Here is a 7,814-nt window from a genome sequence, read left to right as displayed (position 1 = left end):
CACATCTGACTGTGGCGGCTGGCACCTCCTCACTGCAGCAGACAGCAAGGTAAAGGCGCGCTCGCCGGGGCCCCACCTTTAGTGTCCTGTGCTGTGCTTCCCACATCTGATGCTCTGCCCGCTTCCAACTGGAGGCTGCGGGCCGCTTGAAATGACAGCACGGGCCGCAATTGGCCCCCGGGCCTGACTTTGGGCATGCCTGATCTAGCCTATCACTAGTGGTGTGACACAGGGGCAGCTGCATGGGGCTAAAGTCTGAAGGGGGTCACAGGGAATGGACATTGTAGCTTCATATGGTTGCTGGTGACGGCTTGTTCGAGCCAACAAATTTCCTTCCAGCCCCGGGCGCTAACCAGTCATGGCTCTGTCTGGGATAACGCCAGGCGAACTCTAGAATCATCTGTACCATATAACAAACTTATCTCTCAGGGTTTTGCTGAACATGCTGATCCCAAATTCTCTTATTATTGGAGAACATGTATGACCTGGGGTGTAACCGCCTCCTGCACATTGCAGTAAGAGAACGACGACAATCCTGGTAATGGCGTCCGGGGATATTTCCGATAAATGTCAAAACCAAAAAGGAAGCGATAATCTCTAGGTGTTACCAGAAGAGTCTGACATTTCCGGGACGGGTGCGCGGGTGGGAATTGTGATCAGTCTGCCATCTACTGAGCTCTGGAGTTAGGATTCCATCGTCTGTAATCAAGCACTGCCCTGTGCCTGTGTTAAGGCCCCCATGCTGTACATTAGGCCGACTTGTCCTGGACCTGATGTCCCCGGTAGCTCCCCGGGAGGGCTCACATACAATTCGGGACACTTGATGCGCCATTTCTTACAGGTGATAAATGTCTGGCGATTACTAATGAGCAGAGACATTGTTCGTGTCCCTTCTGCCACCTCTCCTGTCCCTAGTACTCAGCGCACACAGAACAATAACCATGCATGTAATATATATATTGCGTACAGTAGATACGGTAGATAACAGGTAGGTAGGTTTTTTCCTTGCAGATGTACAGAAAACCGAGGGCTGATTAAGCTAGAGGTGACATAAACTACCTAAGGATTCTAAGATACCTGCACTTTAGGTTGTGGTTTGCTAGGGGCTATGATGCTGCAGCAATAGCCAATCAGGGAGCAGGGGAGGAGTTCCTGTAGTTAGGAATAGCCAGAGAGTCAGGTGATCTGCCTCTCTGGCCCGGTTTTCCCCACCCTCCCTCCCTATTTTTCTATCTTTTCTTGGCGGCGGTAAAGAACGGTCGCTGTTCAAATGGAAGTAGTATGAGGATAGTGGGGTGCGCTCTCCCGTCAATGATACGCTACTAGCCCATGCCCCTTGGACAGGGGATGGGCTACACCATCCGCACGGGTGGGTTGCGTGGGAGAGTTGAACACTAATGATGTGTGAATGGTGTGATGTCATCTTACCCTTCTTTTCTCTATGACCGTTCTTTAGGGCCGCCACCCTCTTTAATAGAATCAATATAAATAGTTGTCAATCAATAAATTTGACATTCATATTGAAACGCCAGCACTTGTGTCTGTCTCTTTATTTTAGTGTTAAGTTTAGATAAGTTATTAAAGTGTGGGGCATAAAGATTGCCGATGGTAAGTTTATATAATAATTCACATATTATAATCGTCCAGCTGTACTTTATGCCCAGTAAGACCTAGGGCCGTATGTAATGAGGTGCCAGTCCATCGGGCATGCGGGATGTCGGCTGAACTCTGAATTTTTATTTTAAAAGGCCAGTCATTTACACGGCTTAGCTTTGCCTTGTAATGATTGCCCCTTTAAAAAAATCTGAATTAGGCCCACAGTTGTCAGTGTCACACACACACACATACTGTAGACACACACACACACAGAGGCAGGTAGGGCGGAAGTGACTGTGCCGAGCAGTTTGCATCTGGCTCTGGGTTGCAGATTACATCTCTTCGCCTTCCTGTATGATCCCATCTGGGCGCAGCGAGTGAGGTGATCAAACCGGCCGCCACTCCCTGGGAGGAAGCCAAGCTCATACCTGCACCTGACTGAGGGACTCTTGTGGTCCGACCTGCAGAGGAACCATAACCACAGATGGGAGCGTCATGGAACCCGCTGAGAAGCTCAGATGTCTCACATAGAATGTTCTATCGTGGCACAATTGGGGCACGTTCATCCTTCCTCAGGGTAGGGAAACGATGATTATCGCACCTGCTTTGGAAGGAATGAAGTAACAGACCCAGGGCCAGATGCACTAAGCTTCAAAAGTGATAAAATGGAGAGTGATAAACAGCCAGCCAATCAACTCCTGCCTGACATTTTTTTAAACACGGCCTGTGACATGGCAGGTAGGAGCTGATTGGATGGTTGTTTATCACTCTCCATTGTATCACTTATGAATCTTAGTACATCTGGCCCAGCGTGATGCCTACTGCCTGGCTTAGTGTATGGGCAGGGCTGTTTCTAAACAATTTATCTCCCAGTGCAAAGTAATAAAAATGCGCCGCGCCCCCTAGGTGTGTCATTGAAAAAAATGTGCATGCCTAAAAAGGGGTCTGGCATAATATAAGGGGTGTGGCCTAGCTATAATGGGTGTGGTCTAGCAGGAAGTCAATTACTTTACGCCTTACTTTTGCAACGTACATGACCAGACATTGGTTACCGCAGGAATGGTCGTTGTCCTCCCATGCTTACGTTGCTGGGCTGAAGGCCAGACTGTAACATATAAACATAAAGGCCCACACAGTGACCCAGTACGCCTCACAAATCAAGCCCAGACAATGACAGGCTACATAAATCTGTCTCCTCCAAGGCGGTGGCCATTTTTGGAGGGCCATTTTCAGCAGATACCAAGAGGACAGCCAGACATTTCTATGGGAAGTAGTTCCGGCATGCAAAGAAGTATCCATTCACTCTTTTCATAACCTCTTGCTGCCCCTGTTGGTAAGTGCTCATGTGCAGGTACATTGCCGGGCCAGAAGTCACATGATAGGGATCACAGGGCCAGCTGCTTTTCAAACGTTATGGTATAACTTTTGAAAAGCATTGTCTAGGTCGACACCAAATGGTGGACACACAAAAGTTTGACGTATACAAAATATAAACACAGGCAAGTGGAAATGAGCAAAACATGAAAAGGTCGACATAAGTTTTTTTATGGGGTTATTTTGTTGTCAGTTTGTAGATTTCAGCTTGTTGACCCCATATTAGGACCACGCCTTCTCCAGTTGGCCATGCTCATCTCGGTACTAGGGCCCATGGCTGCTCTCTATGGCCCTGACTGTCTTCACCGGGACAAGTTTGAATTGCTCCAGTAGTTTGTTAGATATGACACTCAAGTTTAATGCAAAAGTATTGTTGTGCAGATGGCTGAATGGTGACTGGGCTCTTTAACCGTACTCGTCAACTCTCCCTGAATGTCGGGGAGATTCCTTGAAAAATTAGCGATCTCCCTAACTCCCTGAAGAGTCTAGCAATCTCCCCAATACCCCTATTAAGTAGCTGTTTTACTCTGTACACACATTATTGCCATGCTCATTGGTGTGTTTCTTTCACAATCTGCCTAAAATGCTGTTTTAAAAGTAGGCAAGTCTGAAACCGATGGAAATGTGTATTAAATATTGTATTTCTCACTGGTTTGATCAGTCGGATATACGGCAAAGGTTTGCAGGAAATAAAAAAAAACAATGTTAGGGACTTTTTAGGACATCTATTGGAAATATAAATCATTCCTGTTACATCCCTCTACATTTGCAAAGTGCGAGTTATTGTTTTCTGTTATCAGCCACATTATTGGTGTATAGTTAGCAAATTGTACTTTTGTCAGTAAAGTTGCCCCCTACGTCTCCCCCTGGCTGTATCACAAAACCCCAGAAAGCTGCCGGCAGTTCACAGTACGGGAAGAGAGGAGGGGGAGTGGGGGGTGGGAAGAGGGAAGGGGGAGTGGGGGGTGCGAAGAGGGGAGGGGGCGCGGGTCATACATAGTAAAAGTCACAACTTAGCGAAACTGAAATGATGACAAGTCTTCTGAATCATATCAATACTACCAGCAGCAACTTGTTTGTGCAGACTGCCTACCCTCAGATGCACTGTAGGGATACAAGTGGCGAACCAGTGCATGGTATGTATTGTATGTTATATAGAATATATCTAGCTGTACTTACCACACAGTTTACTGCCCACCAACTAATCGGTGCAGTTTACAACTTTGGAAAACCATTTTGTATTGCAGGAGGAGGGGTTATTTTAATTGCCCAAATATAGGGTTGGGAGAGGAATGCGCCCCTGCTCATCTCTGAATTATAGTGCAAAATTAAAGCGAAAATGTATTTATTTTATTTATTAACAGTTTCTTATATATCGCAGCAGATTCCGTTGCACTTTACAATAGGAGACAGCGACATAACAAACTGGGTATTTTCAGACAGTCAAAGGTAGGAGGGCCCTGCTCACAAGCTTACAATCTATAGGGAAATAGGCATTGATACATAAGGATAGATACTGTATTCTTTATTGCATTAATTCCACCAGAATGCAAAGGTTCCTGGTGTGCTGTATGATACCCAGCAGTTTGGCCAGGGGTCAGGAGGATGGAATATGTGATAAAGAAATAGTGGATACCTGTATGTGTGGCCTGTACAGTGGGGATGTGATTGGATAGGAGAGGATATGTGTGGTCTGTACAGTGGGGATGTGATTGGATAGGACAGAGGATATGTGTGGACTGTACAGTGGGGATGTGATTGGATAGGACAGAGGATATGTGTGGTCTGTACAGTGGGGATGTGATTGGATAGGAGAGGATATGTGTGGCCTGTACAGTGGGGATGTGATTGGATAGGAGAGGATATGTGTGGCCTGTACAGTGGGGATGTGATTGGATAGGAGAGGATATGTGTGGCCTGTACAGTGGGGATGTGATTGGATAGGAGAGGATATGTGTGGACTGTACAGTGGGGATGTGATTAGATAGGAGAGGATATGTGTGGACTGTACAGTGGGGATGTGATTAGATAGGAATGATATATGAAGGTTAAGTGGCTGGTTCTCGAGTTTGGTAAGCTTGCCTGAATAGATGAGTTTTCAGGGAACGCTTATAGGTTTGGAGACTGGGGGGAGAGTGTTATGTCCCTTTCAGACCGCACTTAAAAACCGGTATTTAGCCGATTTTTAACCGTTTTAAAACGGTAATCTGTGCGGTCTGAAAGGTGCACAACCACTTTACCGTTTTAAAAAAGCAGGTTTTATAAAACGGTTAAAATGGAGGGTCCTACCCGTTTCAGACCTGGTATTTTGGCATCAAAATCGGGTCTGAAACGGTATTTGTGACCCAGCCAATAAGCGGACCCAGAGCAGTGAATATTTAATGAGTGCTCATTAAATATTCACTGCGCTTCACCCCCCCCCCCCCCCCCCCACGCCGGTTAACATCCCCCCCTGCCGTGCGCCAGTTAACATAACCCCCACACCACCCCCAGGGCTAACAACCCCCCCCCTGTGCAGCCGGTACCTCCTGCGACGCGTTGAGGATCCCGGCAGTATGGACAGATGCATTGCACTTGAAAAGTGACTTTCGGAAAATGGCTGCCCCCATACGAAAGACAGTTTTTTTAAACAGGTTTTCTTATGGGGCAGTCATTTTCCGAAAGACACTTTTTTTTTACAAGTGCAATGCATCTGTCCATACTGCCGGGATCCTCAACGCGTCGCATCGCAGGAGGTACCGGCTGCACGGGCGGGTTCCTTAAATATATTGGGGGGGGGGGGGGCTGTTTCCTTAAACACATTGGGGGGGCGGGTTGTGTGTGTTAACCCGCTGGGGGGGGGGGGGGGCGGATTGTGTGTTAACCCGTGCGGGGGGGGGGGGGGTCGCGCTGAAGACCGCACTGGCTTTGACCCTGTATTTGGAAAGCTTCCAAAAACGGGTCTGCCAGTGTAAAAAAAACGCCCCTTAAACGGTAATATACCGTTTAAGAGATGCGGTGTGAAAGGGGTTTTACCTGGCAGACCCGTTTTGGAAACGTTTTCAAATACAGTTATGTGGTCTGAAAGCAGCATTATTGTGCTTGGGAGGGCATTCCACAGAGTGGGTGCAGCCTGAAGAAAGTCCTGCAGTCGGGAATGGGAGCGAGTAATAAGTGTGGATGAGAGACGCAGATCGTGTGAGGAGCGTAGAGGTCGTGTTGGATGATATTTTGAGATAAGAGAAGATATGTATGTTGGTGTAGTTTGGTTTATGGCTTTGTGTGTAAGTAAAAGAATTTTGTATTGAATACGGTAGAATACAGGTAACCAATGAGGAGACTGACAGAGTAGCTTTGCAGACGATGAGCGCCTGGCTAGGAAGATTAGCCTCGCAGCTGCATTCATGATGGACTGTAGTGGTGAGAGTCTGTATTGGGGAAGGCCAATAAGGAGACCATTGCAATAATCAATGTGTGAGATGATGCGAGCATGGATTAGAGATTTTGCAGTGTCTTGTGTAAGGTAAGGGCGAATTTTGAATATGTTTTTTAGGTGCAGGTGGCATGATTTCGAGACAGATTGAATGTGGGGAACAAAGGAAAGTTCAGAGTCAAGGATAACACCTAGGCAGCGAGCTTGAGAGGTAGGAGTGATTGTCATCTTCTCAACAGCGATAGAGATATCAGGTTGTGTTACACCAGCAACCAGTGTTTCCCCGCATCGCAACTTGGTTTATCCCGATGTCTGTCTGCACCCAGCCGGGTTAGTGCATAACACTGAATGAGACCATGAGCGAGATGTTATGAGATATGATTTAACGGCTGAGAAAAGTTGCACGACGTTGGACATTATAATTTTCGGCTTTTTCAAGAACTTTCCCAATTTAATGGCTGCATCTTTAGTGCTCTGAATGCAAATAATATCCAACATCTCAGGGGATTTTTAGAGCAGGAATTATCCGGCTTTTCAGACCAACCGGAATGTGACGTGTTATATAACAGTTGCCGGCTGGGTGTAACGGGAGCAGAGTTATAAAGTCTCACAGAAAACAGCTCTATAAAGTCTGACATAATTGGTTTGTTTGGGTGAGTTATAATCAGCAATGTTTAAATTAACTTATAAGTAGAAGATCAGAGCACATTAGCAATAAATAAACATCTTTAAAAACTAACCTTAAAAATCAAACATATACTTTTATGTCTCAAAATACTGTAGGTTATGTACTTTACATGTCATTGTTGAACATTTTCCCTGTAAAATGCAACTTTTTGTCAATAGGACGCACAGGTAGCTTCTGCTGATTAAAATGATATGTGGCTGCCTGTATTCTGTATGTAATTGTGGCTGCCTCTGCATACCAAATGATTTTGCAATGGGGAAGATGTATTTAAGCCTTAACAAGAGATAAATGCAAGGGTGATAAGGAGAGATAAACATCCAGCCAATCACCTGCTAACTGCCATGTTACACCCTGTGTTTGAAAAAAGTCAGTAAGGAGCTGATTGGCTGGACGTTTATCTCTCCTTATCACTCTTGCACTTAGCTCTTGTTAAGGCTTAATACATTTGCCCCATTGTTTGGCATGCAGATACAATTACAATTACACACAGAATATAGGCAAGCTGCATATCACTTTTTACAACTCACCCACCAAAAACTGCTTTAATTTTGTCCAACTCTATAGAGCTGTTTTGTGTCTGACTTTTTAACTGGAACTCCATTACATCAGCCGAGTTGTATGTTCAACATGGACAAAACATCTGGATCCAACGTCTTACTGGCAGCTCGTATTTGAAGCCCAAAACATCCATCTTTTTATTGTAGTGCGGTGGGCCAGTGTAATAACGCTATAGCATCTACAATG

This window comes from Crinia signifera, chromosome 7 (assembly GCF_055691185.1).
Source record: "Crinia signifera chromosome 7, ASM5569118v1, whole genome shotgun sequence".
In the NCBI taxonomy this organism is placed as follows: Eukaryota; Metazoa; Chordata; class Amphibia; order Anura; family Myobatrachidae; genus Crinia; species Crinia signifera.
The sequence above is the reverse complement of the archived record's forward strand: the minus strand, read 5'-3'. Positions refer to the sequence as shown.